This window comes from Polypterus senegalus, chromosome 5, assembly GCF_016835505.1.
Source record: "Polypterus senegalus isolate Bchr_013 chromosome 5, ASM1683550v1, whole genome shotgun sequence".
In the NCBI taxonomy this organism is placed as follows: Eukaryota; Metazoa; Chordata; class Cladistia; order Polypteriformes; family Polypteridae; genus Polypterus; species Polypterus senegalus.
In genome coordinates, this window is record NC_053158.1 from 166,787,665 (window position 1) to 166,809,107 (window position 21,443).

At 38.9% G+C, this 21,443-nt stretch overlaps 1 long non-coding RNA gene across 2 annotated transcripts; it reads right to left on the minus strand.

Moving 5' to 3' along the window:
• Window positions 1-510: 510 nt before the first annotated feature.
• On the minus strand, window positions 511-21,392 carry LOC120529629. Of its 2 annotated transcripts, XR_005633781.1 has the most exons (6): window positions 20,716-21,392; window positions 20,038-20,076; window positions 14,616-14,826; window positions 13,075-13,193; window positions 11,733-11,826; window positions 511-7,278 (listed from the first exon to the last, which is right to left on the minus strand). It is a non-coding gene; the product is annotated as an uncharacterized LOC120529629 (long non-coding RNA). The 2 variants fall into 2 exon arrangements; XR_005633782.1 differs by lacking the exon at window positions 11,733-11,826.
• Window positions 21,393-21,443: the final 51 nt, after the last annotated feature.

Below are 21,443 nucleotides of genomic sequence, written 5' to 3' on the forward strand. Positions count from 1 at the left end.
ATGGCCCATGGAAGCCAAATAAATGTAGTGAAGCGTGTATGATGTGAGAAAATGAGTTGATTGGTTGTTAATTAAACAGTTAATTAGTTTGTCCTTTGGCAATGCCAGCAATTAGTTAAATAATTTGGTAAGGCTCTCTATTTATTTTTCTTTCCTTTCTTTTCTCTGCTGTGAGAGACTGTCTCTGGCTGTTAGACTTGTATCGAGTATGAGAGCTGCCCGGACACCACCAGTTGGAGAGCACATCTTTATAAAGTTCACATGTTTATTAATCATAATAAACACAGTCCTAGAACACCACACAATGCACACAGCAATAATCACCCCAATTCAGTCCTTTCGTTCTCAGTCCTTGGCCGCCAATCTCCTCCTGGGAGCTTCGTCCTGCTCCCTCTCCCAACTCTAGCTCCTCGAGTGTAAGAGGGCGGACCCTTTTATTCCCGCCCGGATGTGCTCCAGGTGGCTGATGACGTCCTTCCGGCAGCACTTCTTGGTGTGGCAGAAGTGCTGCCCTTTGCCCCGGAAGCACTCCGGGCATCCCTGGTAGGTTCATCTGCCATCTTGCCTGGTGTGGCGGAAGTGACAATTCTCCTGGTCTGTTGAGGCTTAAGGCACCCCCTGGCGGTGGCCATGGGTCCCAACAGGTTAAAATCTTTTTGTCCCTTTCCCATGATCCTCTTTTTATCCAGGACGGTTGCTCCCTTGTGACCCGGAAGCTTTTTATGCCACCTTCCGGTCCTTTTAGGCGGCCTGGCCGGGTAAGAAACCCAGCCATCTGTGACACAAGGTAACTGTAGCATACTTAATTAAGAAACAGAATGACACAATGGTTAGAGAAATATGATACTTGCATTTACATTGACATAGAAGATGGGAAGCAAGGTACAAGACAGACAAACATGTAACACAGAAGAGGCTGACTGTTCACTGGCTATTTAGTTCTAATTTATTTCGGCATGGATAAACAATGCCAAGGCATTAGGAATGATGTCCAGTGCTGTGTGAAGTTCAATATTGTTGTTCCTGGTTCAGGTGGAGTATTCTTCTTGCATTGCAGTGCACTGTTTGTCTTTACTACGTGGTCCTTTATCCGTGGCTTGGAGTAGTATGGTGTGATGCTGCCTTCCTCAGCTCACTGTTAGGCCCTCTGCAACTTTACAGGGAAAAATGTTGATCTTTCTGGCACAAGAGTGGAGGTGCTGAAGTTCCCTTTTTGAGATAATGTCTTCTTAGTCTGGGCTCATTCACTGGGAAAGAGCTTGGCAGAGTGTATCTTAAAGCTTGATCTGCTCCAAAGCCCTATGGAGAGTAGCTTTCAGGTCAAAGAAATTTTGCGAGAGTTTTGCTCCACAGGGAGTTTGAGACTTCTCACCTGAAAGACAGCGGCTCGTCAGCTTTCAGCTCCTCAAAGAGAACAGAAAAGATGAATGCAGCTAGTTTTGAAGGAAGGTGTAACCTCTGGTGATTAGATCAAACTCACTTCCAGTTGCTCATTCAGTATTTTTAGAATATTCTCATTATGGTCAGCTACACATGCAGAGTGCAAATCTGTCTGAAGCAATGACATCACACATATGCAAAGCAAATCTGGTAGTGACATAAAATGTGAGACAGAATACGCTTACAGTATGCATGTGAAAATTCTGCACATGGCTGCTACAGCTGTGAGATGTCACACTGTCCTCTCAAGCATCATGGGGCACAGAGGAAAAAATGTTTGTGTGAACCAGCTGGACAGCGAATTTTTAGGAAAATATTCAGTGAACAAGGTCACGGGCAAACACAGCATATTCAAGACTGTAAGTGCCCAGGCTAATCAAAGTCATTCATGAAAGCCACTAATCAAAGTCCTGTAAAAATACAATTAACAAATGGCAATGATTTACAACATAAATCATTCAAAACAAAAGTAAGAGAGAATTCTCATTTAGAGCTAATGTGGCCAGTTATTAGTAATTGACTTAGCAAACCTAATTAAAGCAGAAATATTTATTAAGAATCTTATTTGAACTAAACAAAACAGATAAACAATTGCAAGGGAAACAGATACTGTAAAAATGCACTAAGACATCAATTTAAAACCTTAAAATAAGAAATTAGTTTTTTCTCAATTGCTTGGACACATTTTACTGTTTTCTCAAAACTTAAAACACAATAGAAAAACAACTCATTTGTATAAACACCAAATGTATACATCAAAAGTCACCATTAAACCCCAAAACAGACACTTCCATCTAAACCAAACCTTTCACGCAAGTGACAACAAGCAATCAAAAACACACACAAAGACTATCCACTCCACCCTAGCAGCATTAATCCAGAACACGTACTCTAAAAATCAGTTACAGTAAGGACTCATGAATGACAGGATAAATATAGGCACCTCTGAGCCCCAAGACACAGTAATGTGCAACACACTTTAACGATAAAATAAGATATTTATTTATCCATAGTACCTCTCTGACAATCACCCTTCCAAAGATCTGCTGTGATACATAATATAAATAAACTCTTCCTCCTCTCGTCCTCCTGTTGACTGTTCCCCACTGTCTCCCGACTGACTGATCGATATGATGCAGCAGACTCCCTTTTAAGCCAGGCCCGGGACTGCTTCTGGTGCCACACTGTTTTCCTGGAAGCACTGATGGGCCATATAGAAAGTAGGAAGATCCTCCCCTGACAGCACCTTCTGTCGGCACCTCAGAACCCTGAGAAGGCTGCACTTCTGGACTCCAACTCCCAAGCAACCCTGCGGGTGTCCTTTCTGGGTTGCCATATAAGGACAACTGCCACCTGGTATATGGGGGCTGGAACTGCTCCCGACTCTCGGCTTCCGCTGGTCCATGCACTATATTATCCTAGCCGAGCACAAAGTTATTTTTCTGTCTTGCTGGCAAATCTATCTGTCATTTGTTCTGGCCTCCATTCTGAGTAATAAACCATCATCCTTCCCAATCGCGATACCCGTTCTCCTCCAACAATGTGTTGAACTTGGTAACACTACAGTGTTCCACACATGTGGATGGGTACAGGTACTGTATATTAACTGATGAAATACAAAGTCTCTTTCATTTACTCACATTTACTGTATAAAATAGTACTACGTGAAAAAAAATTAAAATCAAACACAGATAAAAATCAAAGCAGCAGGAGAAATGTGTTCTGTTGTGCCTTTAACACCCATGAATAGACATAAGCGTTATGTCCTCAAAGGCCTGCTCAACTTCCTGCAGATGGTTTATCCAATTTCCTAGGGAGTCCTATGATATAGTGTACCTTCCACCACCATGCTGAACATATGGACATCTTCATCTTCAATGGAACTGAAGATTATAAAATATGCCTAGAAAGCCTGGGACGGGCAGTGAACAAGTTGCATACCACTGCAGCACGGTGGGAACATACAATGTCCTAAATGTCAATGTAGTGTGACTGCTGTGTCCATCTAGGCTTACATTGTTTTTGGAGGCTTACACCACCATGAAGATCATCAAGGAATGGCTTTTTAATAATCCTGCAGTTGTAACTGGCATTCGAATCATTTTGCTGCTCAGTGTTTGCACCTGAAGAGCTGTGTTCTGTTTTATGGTGACGTGAGTTAATTATATTGGAATGGTAGAGCTTTCTGATTGAGGCAATCTGTGCTTCAAGAAGGTCTCTGTGTCTAAAGCTCTGCTGAAATGGTGCAACTAATCTGAAACATGGGTGAAACGTATGTGTAGTGTTTATAATTCCGGGAAATGTGTTTGTATTTTGAGAATTGAATTGAAGGTTAAAGAATACAAGATTACAAATTGTTTCAGTTTTACTGTATATGTAATTGAGAAAAAAAGTAACTTTAAACATTCAGTAAGACTTACACAGCACAACTGAACAACAAGTAAATTACCAAAAGCTGAAATGGCTTACTAAAACCTAGAGAGCAAAAATTAAACTAAATCGAAATAACTGACACCAGTCCAAGAAACTGGGCTCAAACCTGTAAATTAGAATACTTTCTAAGAGAAGAAGCCTGGCTGACTATAATGGACATCCACAATTAATTCAATTAAGAGCTGAGGGGTGTGGAGCCAATCCCAGCAGTGTTGGTTGCAAGGCTGGAAAAACTTCCAGGAGAGGGCACTAGTCTACGACAGAGTTAGATCACATTCACACACACATCTGTATTTTTGAGGGGCCAAATTAATATCACTGGCTAACCTAACCAGCACATCTTTGGTGAGGACACCAAAGAAAACATCCAGGCATGAAATTTGAATGCAAAACCACACATAATCTATAGACATAAATCCAACAAACCATAAACTAAATCTTCACAGAGAGCATAAAATTCTCATGTGTGACTGGCTCAGTCTCCAGCCCTTAAATTACAATAATTAATGGACATTTCTGATAACGAGATAGAAGTACCAGGTTACAAAGCCAAAACAGAAATTAATTTAGACCCAAAAGCAGTACTGAGCAGCACTCATGGCAAGCCTTAGCTTTAACTGGGAAGAGAGAGAACCAAAAGGTCCTCGAAGGTGTAGCCATTGACAAAGCCAGGCTGGGTCAGGACACCAGCATGAAGAATTTATAGAATAATGAATTAAGAAAGCCAAAGAAGTGTTCCTAATATGCCCGTTCATCCTAAAACTGCTGGAAACCCAACTTAACTTGCAGAACATCTCTTGAATTTCTCCCAACTAAGATTTATGCAGTTACGTGACAGAATTCAGATACAGGGATTTACTTTTTATGATCTGGAGGATTTAAACTAGTGATTAGCAGTATGCTTCTTAAAGGTAATTGGAACATTTGGACATTGAAGATTCCACTGTGTATGTTAGCCTTTTAGGAGAGGAGTTATAATTCTGTCCTGGGACAGCTAGTGGGAATGGAATAGTGGGACAAAGCCAACTCTAAATACAGGGACAAATAAATGGTCACCAAAAGCTCCATTTTGTCTTCTCACATCAGTTTTTTTTTTAAATTAAGTGAATATGCTAATCTTTGATCCAGTACACAATCAAAATCTGCTCAGAAAAGGAAATATTGTGGTGTGGAACACTCAGGCCATTATCATGTTGTTTGTATGGAGGTAACAAGCTCTCCTGCTTCCTTGCACAGAGACATGTTCACCTTAAAGCTTTCCTAGATGTTTGGGCATTGTGACCAAATGCACACACAGAGTGATTGGATCTCAGTGCTAAACTCCAAGAATGATACTCCAGTTCTGTGCAACCACATATGCTACTTGCTTGAATGTAATTTGTGATTTAAGGTCATTCATGTTGCAAAATCACTCAAAAAACCCTTCAATGTATGCACAATAGCCATTGTAAGAGCATTTGGGCCATTACTACTAATACATGAATGATCTGCTAATACTCAAAGTCCTAAACTTTGAACTATAACAGTCTTCACCTGAACAATCACAATTTGGTCAAACATTTTCACTCACTATTTTGTTGGGGTTTTAAATAAATATTGTGCTGTTTATGTACAGATGCACTCAAAAACGAAACAAGAGCAGTGTCATACGAGCTTTGATATACAAGAAAAGCAATGACACACAGAACCAATGATGAATATTTACAGTAATTATAGTCAAAGTCCCGAGGTCCCAAAAAGAAAAACAACAAGAAAAAATAAATGTGTATACACAAAATAAATGGCAGTATTCCTCAATGAAAATGCTGGTAGGACGTTACTCTACCTATCACATTACAAAAGGAGGTCTAGTCAGTCATTTTGTAACCCACTTTGTCCTGAACAGAGTTGCAGGAGCCTATCCCAGCAAGCATAGGGTGCAAGGCAGGAACAAACACAGAACAAGGCACCAGTCAAGAGCAGGGCAAACATACACTCACATACCAAGGCCAATTTAATGTCACCAGTCCACCTAACCTGCATGTCTTTGGGAGGAAACCCACACAGACATGTGGAGAACATGCAAACTCCATGTAGGGAGACCCCAGGACACGAACTCTGGTCTCCTTTATGCAATGCAGCAGCACTACAACTACACTACCCCAAAAAGAAGTATAATACACAAAAATGTACAAATGAAAAAAATAATAAGTGTTTATACAAAAAGTGCACCAAAACCCAAACTATACAAGTACCTCCAGCAATCAAGAACTAAAACTTGGAAATACCTATGATACAAAGAGAATATTTACAAAAACAGACACAAACTGCAATAATTTATTGCAAAAACTGCTCCTCCCACTTACCAAATGGCCAAAAGACAAACCCTGCAGGCAGGAAGTACCTTTTATAATGCACAACGGTTTTGACGACCAATCATAATGCATGTTGTCTCTCCCAGCCAATCACAGAGGATGCGAGCGTCTCTTCACGTACACAAGTTCAAGTAAAAAATAAGTAAGTGCTGCATTTCCCTTTTCCTGCCTTTCACCCAAATTTTAACTAAACATAAGAAAGTTTATTTTTCTTCACCTTGGTAATGCCTGGCTAGGTGCATTAGCACAACCTTGTCTAGGAAGTAGTGGAGGAGAAAAGAAGAACAGAATTATGTTTATGCCATCCTAAAATGTTTGTGTTCTAGAGCTAATATATCTGGAATAGAATCTGCAATCCCAGTGACCTCAACTTATACTGTACATTCATTAATACAATTTCTGAACCTGCTAGCTTCGTTAAAGGATTATGAATAGACAGCACCTATTCAGGACCCAGACCCAGTCTGTCACAGGGCACACTCACATATGCTTCATAAAGAGAGTATCTTGAGCAGGGTATTACACCCAATTTTTAGATGCATACACAAACCATTCTAAAAGCCATGCCACTGCCAAAGACATTGGTCCATCTATTGTTTTGTGTCTTCCTTAGCCAACTAATTTGGGTACACTGCATAAACCAGCCTTGGATGGGGTAGTAGTTGTTTGCAAAGCAAATTCACATTCACTCATTTTATAGTCTCCAATCAATCAGCCTACCCTGCATGACTATGGGATGTTAAGAGTACCTGGTGAAAAACCTGGCAAACACGAGCATACCTTTTGTGGCATGACACTTTTTAGAGTGCAGAAAGTTAATAAGCCTTATGTTTCAGACGGTTTGCACTGATTTTGTGGATAGTTGTTTTGTCTGGAAACTTGTCTTTTTCCATCCAAATGTTCTCTTTGCAAAAAAGCTCCTCAACTACATTGAGACGGAGTTACACAACTACTGTTTCAAGTTTTTAACTATTAAAATACTTTTTGTTTGTTGTCAAGAAAAGTTCTAGCATTTCAGTCACCACTCGAAGAGTGCAGCTCAGTTACCAGCCTGTACCAAAGAAAAGAAAAAGAAGAAGAAAAAGAAAAAAAGAAAAAAGAAGAAATTTTATTTATATTGCATCTTTCCCATACCCAAGGCATTTAAAACAAAATGATACAAATAGTTTCTACACAGAACAATAAACAAATAAACACAGAATATACAAAAGTATTAAATACTGTAGAATGATAGAAAGAATAAACCAGAGTATAATCCTAAAATCAATACTAAAAGAAATGCCTGAACAAATCACACACACAAATTATCCTGAGTACCTGGACAGAGGTAAACTGAAAGAAGGGTCAGAATGTCAGGGTAAGTTAAGTGCCTTCCAAATCAGGTGAGTTTTAAGTTGTTTTTTAAAAGAATGAATTGAGTCAGCTGATCTAATTACTTTCGGGGGTCATTCTAAAGTCTGAGCACCATACAGCTGAAGGTCCTCTCATCCATAGAGTGCAGGTCAATGTGGGGAACAACAAGTTTGCCAGAATCAGAGGACCTTAGTGGGTGAAGAGGAGCCTAGTGATGGAGAAGACCACTGATGTAGTCCATTGCAAGGCCATTTTTGGCTTTGTATGTTATTAATAGAATTTTATACTCGATCCTGTAAGACACAGGGAGCCAGTGAAGGTGAAGTAGGCTGGGTATGATGTGCTCACTGTTGCTGCTTCATGTTAGTTCTCTTGCAGCAGAGTTTTGAATTAACTGAAGATGTGACATACTCTTTGAAGGGGCACCTGCTAGTAGGAAGTTACAATAATTGAATCAGAATGTGATAAAAGCATGGACAAGTTTCTCAGCTTTAGAAAAGGATAGGAAAGGGTGATCACGGGATATGTTGTAGAGGTGAAAGTAAGAACGTTTCTTAATGTGGTTTATGTGGACAAATTAAGAAAGGGGGGATCAAAAATGATCCAAGATTCCTTGTATTAGTAGAAGGTCTAATGAGATCACCGTCAAGAATGACTGAAAAGGAGTTAATTTTCTTAATTTGTGCTGCAAATTTGCAGGAATTTGCAGTTTTGTTGCAATTTAATTTTAAAGAATTCTGCTCTATCCAGATTTTAATTTCACTGAGGAAAGTTGTGAGGTGAGAAAGCCCTGATGAATTGAAATACAGTTGAGTATCATCTGCATAAAATGATAACCCAGTCCAAAAGTTACAAATGATATGGCCAAGAGGAAGCATATACAGTGGTGTGAAAAACTATTTGCCCCCTTCCTGATTTCTTATTCTTTTGCATGTTTGTCACACAAAATGTTTCTGATCATCAAACACATTTAACCATTAGTCAAATATAACACAAGTAAACACAAAATGCAGTTTTTAAATGATGGTTTTATTATTTAGGGAGAAAAAATCCAAACCTACATGGCCCTGTGTGAAAAGTAATTGCCCCTTCTTAAAAATAACCTAACTGTGGTGTATCACACCTGAGTTCAATTTCGTAGCCACCCCAGGCCTGATTACTGCCACACCTGTTTCAATCAAGAAATCACTTAAATAGGAGCTGCCTGACACAGAGAAGTAGACCAAAAGCACCTCAAAAGCTAGACATCATGCCAAGATCCAAAGAAATTCAGGAACAAATGAGAACAGAAGCAACTGAGATCTATCAGTCTGGTAAAGGTTATAAAGCCATTTCTAAAGCTTTGGGACTCCAGCGAACCACAGTGTGAGCCATTATCCACAAATGGCAAAAACATGGAACAGTGGTGAACCTTCCCAGGAGTGGCCGGCCGACCAAAATTACCCCAAGAGCACAGAGACGACTCATCCGAGAGGTCACAAACGACCCCAGGACAACGTCTAAAGAACTGCAGGCCTCACTTGCCTCAATTAAGGTCAGTGTTCACGACTCCACCATAAGAAAGAGACTGGGCAAAAACGGCCTGCATGGCAGATTTCAAGGCAAAACCACTGTTAAGCAAAAGAACATTAGGGCTCGTCTCAATTTTGCTAAGAAACATCTCAATGATTGCCAAGACTTTTGGGAAAATACCTTGTGGACTGATGAGACAAAAGTTGAACTTTTTGGAAGGCAAATGTCCTGTTACATCTGGCGTAAAAGGAACACAGCATTTCAGAAAAAGAACATCATACCAACAGTAAAATATGGTGGTGGTAGTGTAATGGTCTGGGGTTGTTTTGCTGCTTCAGGACCTAGAAGGCTTGCTGTGATAGATGGAACCATGAATTCTACTGTCTACCAAAAAATCCTGAAGGAGAATGTCCGGCCATCTGTTCGGCAACTCAAGCTGAAGCGATCTTGGGTGCTGCAACAGGACAATGACCCAAAACACACCAGCAAATCCACCTCTGAATGGCTGAAGAAAAACAAAATGAAGACTTTGGAGTGGCCTAGTCAAAATCCTGACCTGAATCCAATTGAGATGCTATGGCATGACCTTAAAAAGGCGGTTCATGCTAGAAAACCCTCAAATAAAGCTGAATTACAACAATTCTGCAAAGATGAGTGGGCCAAAATTCCTCCAGAGCTGTAAAAGACTCATTGCAAGTTATATGCAGCTTGATTGCAGTTATTGCTGCTAAGGGTGGCCCAACCAGTTATTAGGTTCAGGGGGCAATTACTTTTTCACACAGGGCCATGTAGGTTTGGATTTTTTTTTCTCTCTAAATAATAAAAAGCATCATTTAAAAACTGCATTTTGTGTTTACTTGTGTTATATTTGACTAATGGTTAAATGTGTTTGATGATCAGAAACATTTTGTGTGCCAAACATGCAAAAGAATAAGAAATCAGGAAGGGGGCAAATAGTTTTTCACACCACTGTAGATACAGAAGAGCAGAGGGCCAACGACAGAGCCCTGAGGAACTCCTAGTGTGACTAGCGCTGTGCTGGATCTGCTGTTGCCAAGACTACCAAACTCTTGCCTATCAGTCAGATAGGACTTATACCACTGGCGGGCACTGCACATGTTCTCCATTCTGGACAGCAGAATGTCATGTCTGACAATGTCAAATGCTGCACTAAGATCTAACAGAATTAATATGCTGATTTGTCCAGAGTCTGCTGCCATAAGCAAAGCATTGGTTACTCAAGCTTTGTTATGTTCTGAAACAGACTGGAAAGGTTCCATGAAATTATCAGAAGTTAAGTAATTGGTGAGTTTGGAGGCTACAACATGTTCAAGAACCTTTGACAGAAAAGACCATTATTTGGATATCTTAAAAGGAGGAAAAGAGTAAATTGACATCCAAGCAGGTCTAATATGAAGGCTGTAGGTCTTGTTGTCACTTTAGTGCTTTGAACTCCTGTGACACTTTAAAAGTGCCTTTGTTTCCACCATCTCACATTTTATTTCTTTGTGCAATACACACTTTGTCTGTGATCCTATAGTTATGTCATTTTAATGTTGAAGTTCAGCCTTACATGGCCACCTTAAAACCTGTCATATACAGAATTTTAAATACCGTTTTCACGACGAGACGAAGAGACCATTAACAGCATTACTCTCATTAGTTAATGCAAGCGCATTTCTGCAATGAGATGTTAGATTTCCTGCAGCGTTTATTCCCTTAATTTATTTCTTGTGATTCGCCTGTCAACACAGATCTTGGTCTTTTTTCACATAGAGCTGCCGTGACCCTGTTTGAGACACAAATGCATCTAGACAGGCAGCATGTGGTAAAGGGGCTGTCCTAAATTGATTGTTTTACACAGCAGAGCTTAACCACTATGCTCTGTGCACAAGAACCTAGTTTTTATTTCAACTTCTGCCTGCCTGGAGATTCTTTCAGAAATAACCAATTAGCCATTTTGACATTAGCTACTGCACTCATTGAAGGGTTGAGAAACACAAGCTCTATCTATCTATCTATCTATCTATCTATCTATCTATCTATCTATCTATCTATCTATCTATCTATCTATCTATCTATCTATCTATCTAATTTACAAATAAAAGTCTTTAGAAATGTGACAAAAACAAAATCAGCATACTTATGCCACCTATATCTGCTTAAGATAATAAGGAACAGCTGCAACAATTTATCTGTCACGATTTCAGAGCTATTTTGCTCATTTTTAATTAAGCCACTTTAACATCTCCTTTATTCAAATCTGTAAATGTTACAAAGGTTGAAACTCCCTAATCTTATATCTAAATTCATTACAAAAGTGAAAGACTCCCTGTTAGTAAATTAAACCAGGAGCAAAAGAAACTTAGTTTCTTAGTTAGTATTCTACTAACTACAATTTCATTCACCGGTCAATTGCTTGAAGTGTAATAAAAGTGTGAACAAACATTACAAGTGATTAAGTAAAATAAACTGATTTAATGTTGTTTTATTGCACATGTTGCTTGGTATTCCATTCAATTCTAAGGATAGACCCAATGTCCATGCTGCTTATTCAGTTACCTCCTTAAAAAATCATGCAACAATGCTGGAGCACACCAATCACTGGCACACAAACACAAGCATTCCTCCACACTATACCTCCGCCAGTACACCAGTGACAATGCACCTCGTACTTCACACAGCTTGAGGCCTCTCTGTGCCTGATATTCTGAAGAGCTGTCCATGAAAAAAGCTGAAAAAGGGAGGTGAGTACACAGTGACAAGATACAGGAACAAAAGATTTAAAGAAAGAAACATGTCCAAATGGCTGAAATGAAAACTAGCTAGGTAAAGCCTGTTTCTGTGTTAACAGCTCCATTGTTTAATATTGTAATATTTATAGACAACATAATCAGATTAAAGTGAGGTGGAGGATGGCCTATGGAGCCAATCCTCTAACTAGCATAATGAGATTCAGAAATGCAGATTAAAGGCTGATGAATGACACAGCGACCTACTGTACAAGTAAACATAGATTTCTAACAAATCTTTGCTAAAGCAAGTAGAAAACAGTTGCAGAAGCTGCTAAAATGCGATGACCCTCCCAGACAAAATTATCAGAATTATGAAAAACTAGGGTGGCACAGTGGCGCAGTGGTAGCGCTGCTGCCTTGCAGTTAGGAGCCCTGGGTTCGCTTCCTGGGTCCTCCCTGCGTGGAGTTTATATGTTCTCCCTGATCTGTGTGGGTTTCCTCCCACAGTCCAAAGACATGCAGGTTAGGTGGATTGGCGATTCTAAATTGGCCCTAGTGTGTGTTTGTGTGTGTCATGTGGTGGGTTGGCACCCTGCCTGGGATTGGTTCCTGCCTTGTGCCCTGTGTTGGCTGGGATTGGCTCCAGAGAAACAGACCCCTGTGTTCGTATTCAGTGGGTTGGAAATTGGATGGATGAAAAACTATACAGCTGATTCATGAAGTATGATACATATGCCTGATACACATTTGGCTTGCTTAAATGTGCTTCAATAACTCGCTTATTCACAGAAACCTGATTGTAAAACATCCAGTTAAAACCTTATTCCAATTAGAGCAATTGGCCTCTGAGAAACCAGTTTAACAGAGGTAGATTTCTCTAAAGAATAATCTTATTATGTGGCCATGCAAACCCATAATCGGGGTCTGCGCATGTTTGTCGCACTCTGTGAGCCTGTGCATGTATTTACTTTGCAAACGCATTCTGCACCCACTGCTAGAAGCATCCACAAAATACATTTTCAGATGACTGCATTATTCCTTCTCCTGGCTGTTCTGTCTCAATATTTCAGAAATCAATAAATCTATATTAATGAGCTAAATTTACAGTGCTAAACTCAGCAACACAATCTCGAGGCCAGTAGGGTAACACATTAAAAATAATGTGCATTATATAGTCCGATTACTTTTAAAAGTAATGTGTAATACAATAACACAATAATTATCTTACTAAAGTAAAAATACTGTACCTGTATTATTATAATTGTAGCAAAACTGGGTGTAAGACAATAAGCACATGGTAACGGTGCTTTCCAGAGCTCAATCACACAGCCAAGCAGGAAAAAGTCTGGTGCAAGCAATCGAAAACCTATAAATAAAGCATCTAATTTGACTAAACATATTTATAAAACAAAAGAAAGCCATCTTATTTTCTGATTCACGTTGGCCGATAATGACTTGCAAGTCTTTTTACTTTCTCGTATATGAAGTATAGGGAAAGTATTGTAATTGTTCAAAAATTCAATGTTGTGACGTTTTACATTTTACATTTTGCATAAAAGTATTAGGTGTAAAACCTAGATTTCTATCAACTTTTGGGCTATTTCCACTAACAGGAAGTCGTACTTTACCTTTTATTCATGTACCTGCAGAGTCTGATCTATTCAACTTTACTTTTACAATAATTGTTCAATGTATTATTCAATTGATTTGATTTGTTGTTGGTGGATCTTTAATGTACATAATGTAAAAAATATAATCATTGTCTTGTGGTTTACTCCTTAAATATCCATCCCCATATCTGAATATACGAGAAAGTTTCTTCTGCTACTCTCACACTCACAGGTTTTACATTGTCACTCACGAAAAGACCAGACTGTGAAACAAATTGAAACTATAAACATTAAATAAAAATGAATGAAACTAATTCAGTTGAATTATTTAAGAAAAGTTTAAAGAAAATTGTGCAACATGAAACATTCTGCACTGTTTTTTTTTGTCATTTTAACCAGGTCTAAGCGAAAGCTGAAGGCAGTTCAAACAGTCACTTGACGAAACAGCGCTTGGGGTTTAAAGCTGAACGGCTGATGCTTGAATTATGTTGTTAAAATGGACTTCACGCATAGCACAAATTTTTAATTTCTTGGAGACAGATGGTGTAATTTGCAAAATATGTTTGAAAGCAGGACCCTTTAGCAAATGGACCTCAGAAAAAGCATGAAGTGACTGGAAAGTGGGCCATCTCAGTCTGAACCAGAAATCTTGTATCGAATGAGTAACAGAACTTAAAAAAACTTAGAACTGAAATCAATCAAAAGGTTTTTTATAAAAAAAATAACAGGATAAGCAAGAACATGAAAGAAGAAAGGAACTTGTGCAGCAAAAACAAGTGACACCTGAAGAGGCAAAAGTTTTAATAGATAACGTTTTGCAGGCTGTGAAAATAAATTCTTCCATGTTGGTTGCCAAATGCGTAAAATACGGGTTGTTGAAGAAGTAATAATTATGTCTTTGAGTTAATCAAGTGTATAAATTCAACAATCAAAACTGACATGTTAAATGAAATTCCAAAATCAGCCTACCACACTTTGATCATTGATGAATAATCTCACATACAGATAATAGTTTCAAAAATGTTATTGTTAAGGAATGAAACAAATCCATTCATAAAACTGTGTTTGCTGGCATAATAACATGAACAGCATGTGACAGTTTATCTATTCTTGGGTTTATTCAACAATTGTATATAGAAAACAAGTTAAATTTAAACCAGATAGTAAGTAATATTTACCTCAGACGACTCATCAGTCATGTAGGGCAAATGAAAAGGTGTAGCTGCTCTTCAGCTGCAGTCCATTCCACACTTATCAGAGAACATTGTATGGCACATTGTGAGGACCTTGGTGATGCTTGGAAAGACATCCATCTCATGAGGGACATTTTGCTAAGGACTTTCTACAGGTCATCTCTTAAGAAGGCAGAAATTGAAGAACTTGTCAAAGCTGTAGAAGCAAATGGAATTGCATTTAAACCACTAAGCGAGGTTCAAGATACTGATTAGGAAAAATTAGAAACTGGATTTGTAAAGACATTTTCAGATACGGTTACATTTACAAAACTACAGGATCACTTCAAGGAGTTATTTTCACTTTTGGTCATTTGTGTCACACTCCAGGGGCCTCATGTATAAATGGTGTGTATGCACAGAAATGTTGTGTCAGAACATTTTCACGTTCAAATCGCGATGTATAAAACTTAAACTTGGTGTAAACCCACGCACATTTCCACGGTACCTCATACCCTGTCATACGCAAGTTCTCCACTCGGTTTTGCAGACTGGCGGCACTCTTGAGTCAAAGCAGTGCTACTGTTCCTGTGTGGTTATCTTTTCTTTTCCTGACGCGGCTTTATTCATACACTGAAATTAACCGCATATTGTTTATTAGTTTAATGCATCTGATTGTAATTAACCAGTAACAATATAATGGTCCACGGAATGGTCAAACTATTCTAAATACCATAACTACTTTAGCATTGTTACTCTTACTGCACCTTCTTCTTCTTTCAGCTGCTCCGGTTAGGGGTTGCCACAGTGGATCATCTTTTTCCATATTACTCTCACTGCACCACTCGGAGAAGCTGATCGGAAAGAGAATTATTGGTATACAGCATCAAGCACACGCTGCCTCAGCCATGCTTCCTATTTGAACTGCTCTCATAAGACAAATGCTTTAAACCTTTCCTGTACAGACCTCGCGGTTCAGAAAGAGTTTCATCCCAAGAGCTCTAAATGCACTCAATCAGTCCATCAACTGCTCCTTGTAGAACTATCTGTACTTATGAGTACAATCACCTCACTGTAAACTTGCGATACAGTTATAATATTGCATAATCTGAGCCACTTTATAAAGCGGATATTTACATATAATGACGATATCATTTTTAAGATGAAATGCAGCAAAATATGTTTACTATATTATACAGATAAAACTTTAACTTCATTTAAATAATCTATATTGTTAATAATTAAAGGACACGGTGTTGCTACGCTAGCAAGGATCTGGTGCTCCGCTCACGTATTGTTCCTGCCTTGCACTGTATGTTAAACTGGGACTAGCGTGAAGGATAGAATAACTGAACATGTACTACGAAGATATTTCAATGTTCCTTAAAAGTTTTGAAGAATCGGCGCTCTAAGCTTACAGATGGCTTAACGTTCATTACAGAGCTGATTGTGTGGCGATCGGTTACTTGGAGAAAGAAAAGGAAGGACAGGAATTGGAGGTTAGTACGTTTGAAAGAGACAGTATTGCAGGGGTGGCCTTAGGCATGTGCAAACTGTGCTCCTGCACAGGGCAGCCAAATCCCAGGGGCCGCCATGCCAATATACTGTATATTGAATATAAAACAGAAAGAGAAAATAACGACACAGCTAAAAACGCAGTAGCAAATTTCGGCAAAAGTTAAACGCTTGTGTCATGAGCACGAGGTGGCTATGCAGTGTCCGCAACGGACGTGGCCATCCGCCGTGCATAAGATACCATATTGACATTGGCGGGCAAAGGAGCCACCGATTCTTTCTCTGCCCAGGGCCGCCACGAGCCTAGAGCTGCCCCTGAGTACTGCTGCAATAAATAATTTCATCGAAGGTTGCGCACCTGAAAATGATATCAGGTATACATCTCAGTATTTTAGTTATTCAGAGAGCTGTAATATCACAAATGTAATGGACTCTGTGTCCAGTTGGAGGAAGAGAGCCAGTTTAAGAAGCAAGTAGTGATTCACACACATAGATCACATACGAGTAGAAGATCAAATACAAAACAAAGCATTTAACGTGCTACTTTAATTATGATGTGATTTGAGAAACTAGTTAATTAAACGATTTTAAGATGAAGTTTATGATGTTCTGCTTTAATGACAAAATAAACTACGTGATTAAAGTGAAAATTTTGAGATTGAAGTTGACATTTCGTGCTTTTCCCCCACTGTGTGCCTTTTTTTTTCTCTGTACCCTAATAAGTTTTCATATGACACTCAGATGGTGGGCTATGACTCGCCTTTTCACGGCGACTTTGATATCTGACAACTTCTTTTTTATTTCGGGCACTGTGCGACTTTGTGAATGTGAGCTTTCGAGTTTCTCCAACACACTATGTCACTCGATCAACTTCCTTTTGTTATTTATACCACTGTTTAAACCAACAAATAGTACGTTTTTCCTTGCCAACACTTGGTATTCGCTGAAATTCTTCCATTTTCCCTCTTGCTTTTCCCAGTGTCTTTTCACAGAATGCTGAGCTTAAGGGCTATTTATATTGATTTGCATATTCAAAGAGGGGTAATACTGGGAGGAGATGGGGCAGGACAGCAGGCGCGTGAACGAGCGTTACTTTTCACGCTGATTGGGATTTATGTAGCGGAAGAACGCAGAAGTAGGCAAACGCACAGATTCGTGCATCTGGATTTTTCTGTGCATAATCACATTTCGGCTTTTGTGCTTACGTCATGTTATAGTGCAAATTCTACGCACGGCATTATACATGAGGCTCCAGGTCTCAAGTGCTAACTGTAAAATAGGATTTAGTCTAATGAAGAATATAAAAACAAAATCTAAAAATCACTTAGATCCCGAGGATCATGAAAACTCTATGAAAATTACTCTTTTAAATTCTGTACAAACTGTTAACTTTAAGTTTATAACTTATTGAAGACATAAAAGGTCAGAAGATAAACTGCTTTGAATATTCAGTGAAATTGTGAGTAGAAATAAACACTTTTAAAACAAACTTTATTATATCAGTTTAGATAGTTTTTCAATATTTAAAAATAAAGCAACACATTAAATAATCATATAGTGATTTTATTTTTTTTCTATATAAAGAAATGCATTGCTAATACAGACTCTGAAAAAGTGTTGTTTTTTAGAACATTTGCCCACAACAGGTGACTCCTTAGAGGGAGCAAAGTTTACAACGTATTTAAGAAACCAAATCAGGTGCAAGTGAGAGAGAGCACAGCAAAGGTCTGACAGGGAAGATGTGTCCACCAGTGAATGTGACAGGGATGATGCCAGTAACTCAGAGACAATTATACAATGCAGGCTTGACAGAGTGTGATGATGAGAGAGAAAATAAAGAAAAAAACCTTACCTGAGGGATTAAGCAAGTAAAATGAATCAATTTGAAATAAATTTACAAAGAAGGTGGGTTGAGTGGGGCATACGCGAAAGAAGTGGGATAGGGGGTTCAAGTACCTCTTAGTGCCCGTAGTCCTTCAGTTGATGAGTATGGTTAGTTATCTAAGGAAAGACGTTAAGCTGAAAGGGGACAGGACTGAAATTTTCTTCCCTCTAAATTCAGTTAGAGAATAGCTAAACCTCCTGAAATCATCAGTGCTGGAGTCCAGAATTTTAACATGGAGGCTTGTGGCACTAAATTATTGCCACTCCAAGTTTCTAGTGGATGTGGAAGCCACTAAACAGTAGTATCCATTACACATCCTGGAGATACTCTATAAACCTGGTCTGTTGTAGGAGAGCAACATCTGGAACACCAGCCTTGTTCATATTTAATAGCAGACCAAGAACATTTAAAAGGGTAATTGATAAATCAGCCATAGCAGAAGTGAAGCTATAAGAAAAGCTTTGCTAAAACAACATAGAAAAAAAGGAGAAGGAAGTCATGCTACACAGCCAACCAATGACCTGCTGCCTGCCCAGAGCTTAGGCATGAAACAATTAACAGGACACAGTCCCTTCACCCACCTCCAACATCAGCACCTTCCCTAATAAAACCGAACCCAGAACAAACACACCTCATCAGCACCAATCTGCCAAGTCTGCTTAGAACGAATACAAAAAAACAGGCAGTACAAAAACAGAAAAACCTTCTGCTAACTTAACACCCTGCCCCTTCCTCTCACTGCACTGAGCATTTAGGCCAATAATGCTAAAATTAACTCAAGATTAGAAAACAATTCTAGTTTAACAAAATAAATAAATAAATAAAAATCCAGCAGTGTAATTTTATGAACATAAAAACTGTACAAATTAAACATTGCTGAACAGTCAGGTAAAAGTAAGAATAGTGTAGCATCACCTTATTAAGGCAAATGCATTCCAAATGAAGAACATCCCATAAAAACCAAAATGCATCCTGGAAAGGAGAAGGCAGAAGGGAATGGGAAGACACCAGGAGAACAGAAATACATCAAGCAGCATACATGTGCATATTATATAAGAAAATATGAAGTTTCATCATAAAATGTGTCATAATTCAATTCTTAGAGCTACTGGAACAGAAAGATTGTTCATTGAGAGTCCCATGCTGTACTGAAATATTTTTTTCCAAATAAAGCATGACACATTCTACTGTCCAGTATGTTACGATGTATGCATTCATTTCAGATTGTATGAAACATCATCTGCCTGTTTTAACAAATTTTTTTTTAACCAATGCCTTCTAGACATTTAAAATGACTGTGTGACATTTCACTGTTACCAGTATTGGCCTAGAACTTAATTTAATTTTGAAATAGTTTTTATCATTTATCAATCATTGAGTGAGGAGTAGTTTAGGACTTCCATTTTCTTAACTGTATATTTACTATATATTCATGCTGAAATACATAACACTGGATATTAAGAGTTGGTTTTATAAATTGTATTCTATTCACTTATATGGTGAAACACACACAATGTATATTTAAAGTGATCATTTCAGGTCATCATCATTGTTCACTTCTCCTGACATCAAACACCAGTGTTGTTTTACCAGTCCCTCATCACTTGTCAAAATGACAGATAAAACAATAAATATATTAAGGAAAAGATGACGACAGCTAGATTTTAAAGAATAAAACACACAAAATAGACAAAACAAGAACAATGTACTATACCTTTCACTGCTATAGCTAGACCCCCTCCCCAAATATTTCTTAAAATTCTAATACTGAAAAAATTAAAGGGAAACATAACTTGTGCTCATCTTACAAACTTTTCTAAATATCTTATAGTTTCAACTGTCCTGGACACATTGTATGTAAAGACACTTTCACAAAAAATAATCTACAAATACCCTTGCTTGAACCTGAATAAAATGATACATTCACAAACTGGAGCCTAGCAGCTCTGTGCGAAAAACAGGATCCATTACTGGGTGGGCACACACACACCTGTACTTGGGCTAATACAGTTAACCAGTTGACCTCACCTGAGCATTTTCGGGAATATCAGAGGAAATCCAGAGTACCTGGAAGAAAACGCAGATATGTAGATATGGGGAGAACATGCAAATTCCACACAAGAAATGACCAAGTGCAGGAACTGAACCAGGATGCAGGGTCTAAGAGGCAGCAGTAGTAACCACCACAACAGAATAAATTAGCATCTCCAAAATAAATTATTAATATTAATCTGTATTAAGAAAAACTGGAATTCCAGATAAGTAACTGGAACTTAAGAACTTACTACATGGGACAGCTTAAACTGGGAAGCATCCCCAGTTGTGCACTCTGTACTGTACTATTAATTCTTTAAGAGGAACAGACAGTCGCACCAGACCTTTGAACAGCTACCACAAATGAATATCAGCACAGGAATAATCAAGATGTTAAGGAAACATTGTTTCACTGATCCCTTTGAATGACTGATTTTTCTCTTTGGGTTTGGTTCCTGTCGGTCACAATTTATTATTTAGAGAATGGCTTCAACTATCCATAACTGTTAGCATAGTCGGTTATTAAACTACTTTAGATTAATAACTATAGGGCACAGCACTCCGTTCGACCGACAGATTGACTGAATAGTTCATATTTGTTTGCTTGCTTATTTCTATCAGATTTCTTCTTACATATTATGAGCAGAGGGCATTTCAATGAAAGCACTGTACCTTCGGATGGAACTGCGAAACCGTTATCTGGCATGTCTACGCCAGGTCCCTGGATTCTTCTTTTTTTAAGACGCTAGATTTCCTAATTCAAATGTATTGCCAAAATAATAAAAGCAGACAGCGTAACGCTTATACTAAGAAACGGTAACATCATTTTTATGTACATATAAATGCAGCTTTCATTAAGTAGTCCACTTTACAAGGACGTGCCGTTATGTTCGTGTTAGCGGTGGCTTTTCACATCATGAAGCAAAATGTGATAGACATCACTGCGGACCTTGCGGATTTTTGTTCCGTCGCCAAGAGTCACAGAAGATGATACTACATGATATCGGAAATGTAACTGCGCAGTGCACTCGGCGTCACCGCCGCCCTTAGTAATCAGGCGATTAGCTTCCAAGTTTCTGTTTCTCAGGAGTCGCCGCAATGCGATCGGAAAAAGTTGGCAATGGGCAGGTGCAGGGCTTAGGTAAAAATGACAAAATATCGTGCTCGCATATTTAGCTCCTATCACCTCATGGATCTAAAGAGGTCATTTAAGAACTGATGAGTCGATTTGCCCCCTGCCCCCGACTTGCCTCCGACTTGAATTCGCACAGTCCAGTATACAGAAGTCCACGCTCCGCGCTAGGCAGGCGCTTCTGCGGAACATAGCTAGCGGCTCACTGGAGGGCGGCGTGCTGCGAACAGAGCAGCTGCGGGAGGAGGAGGAGGAGGAGGAGGAGGAG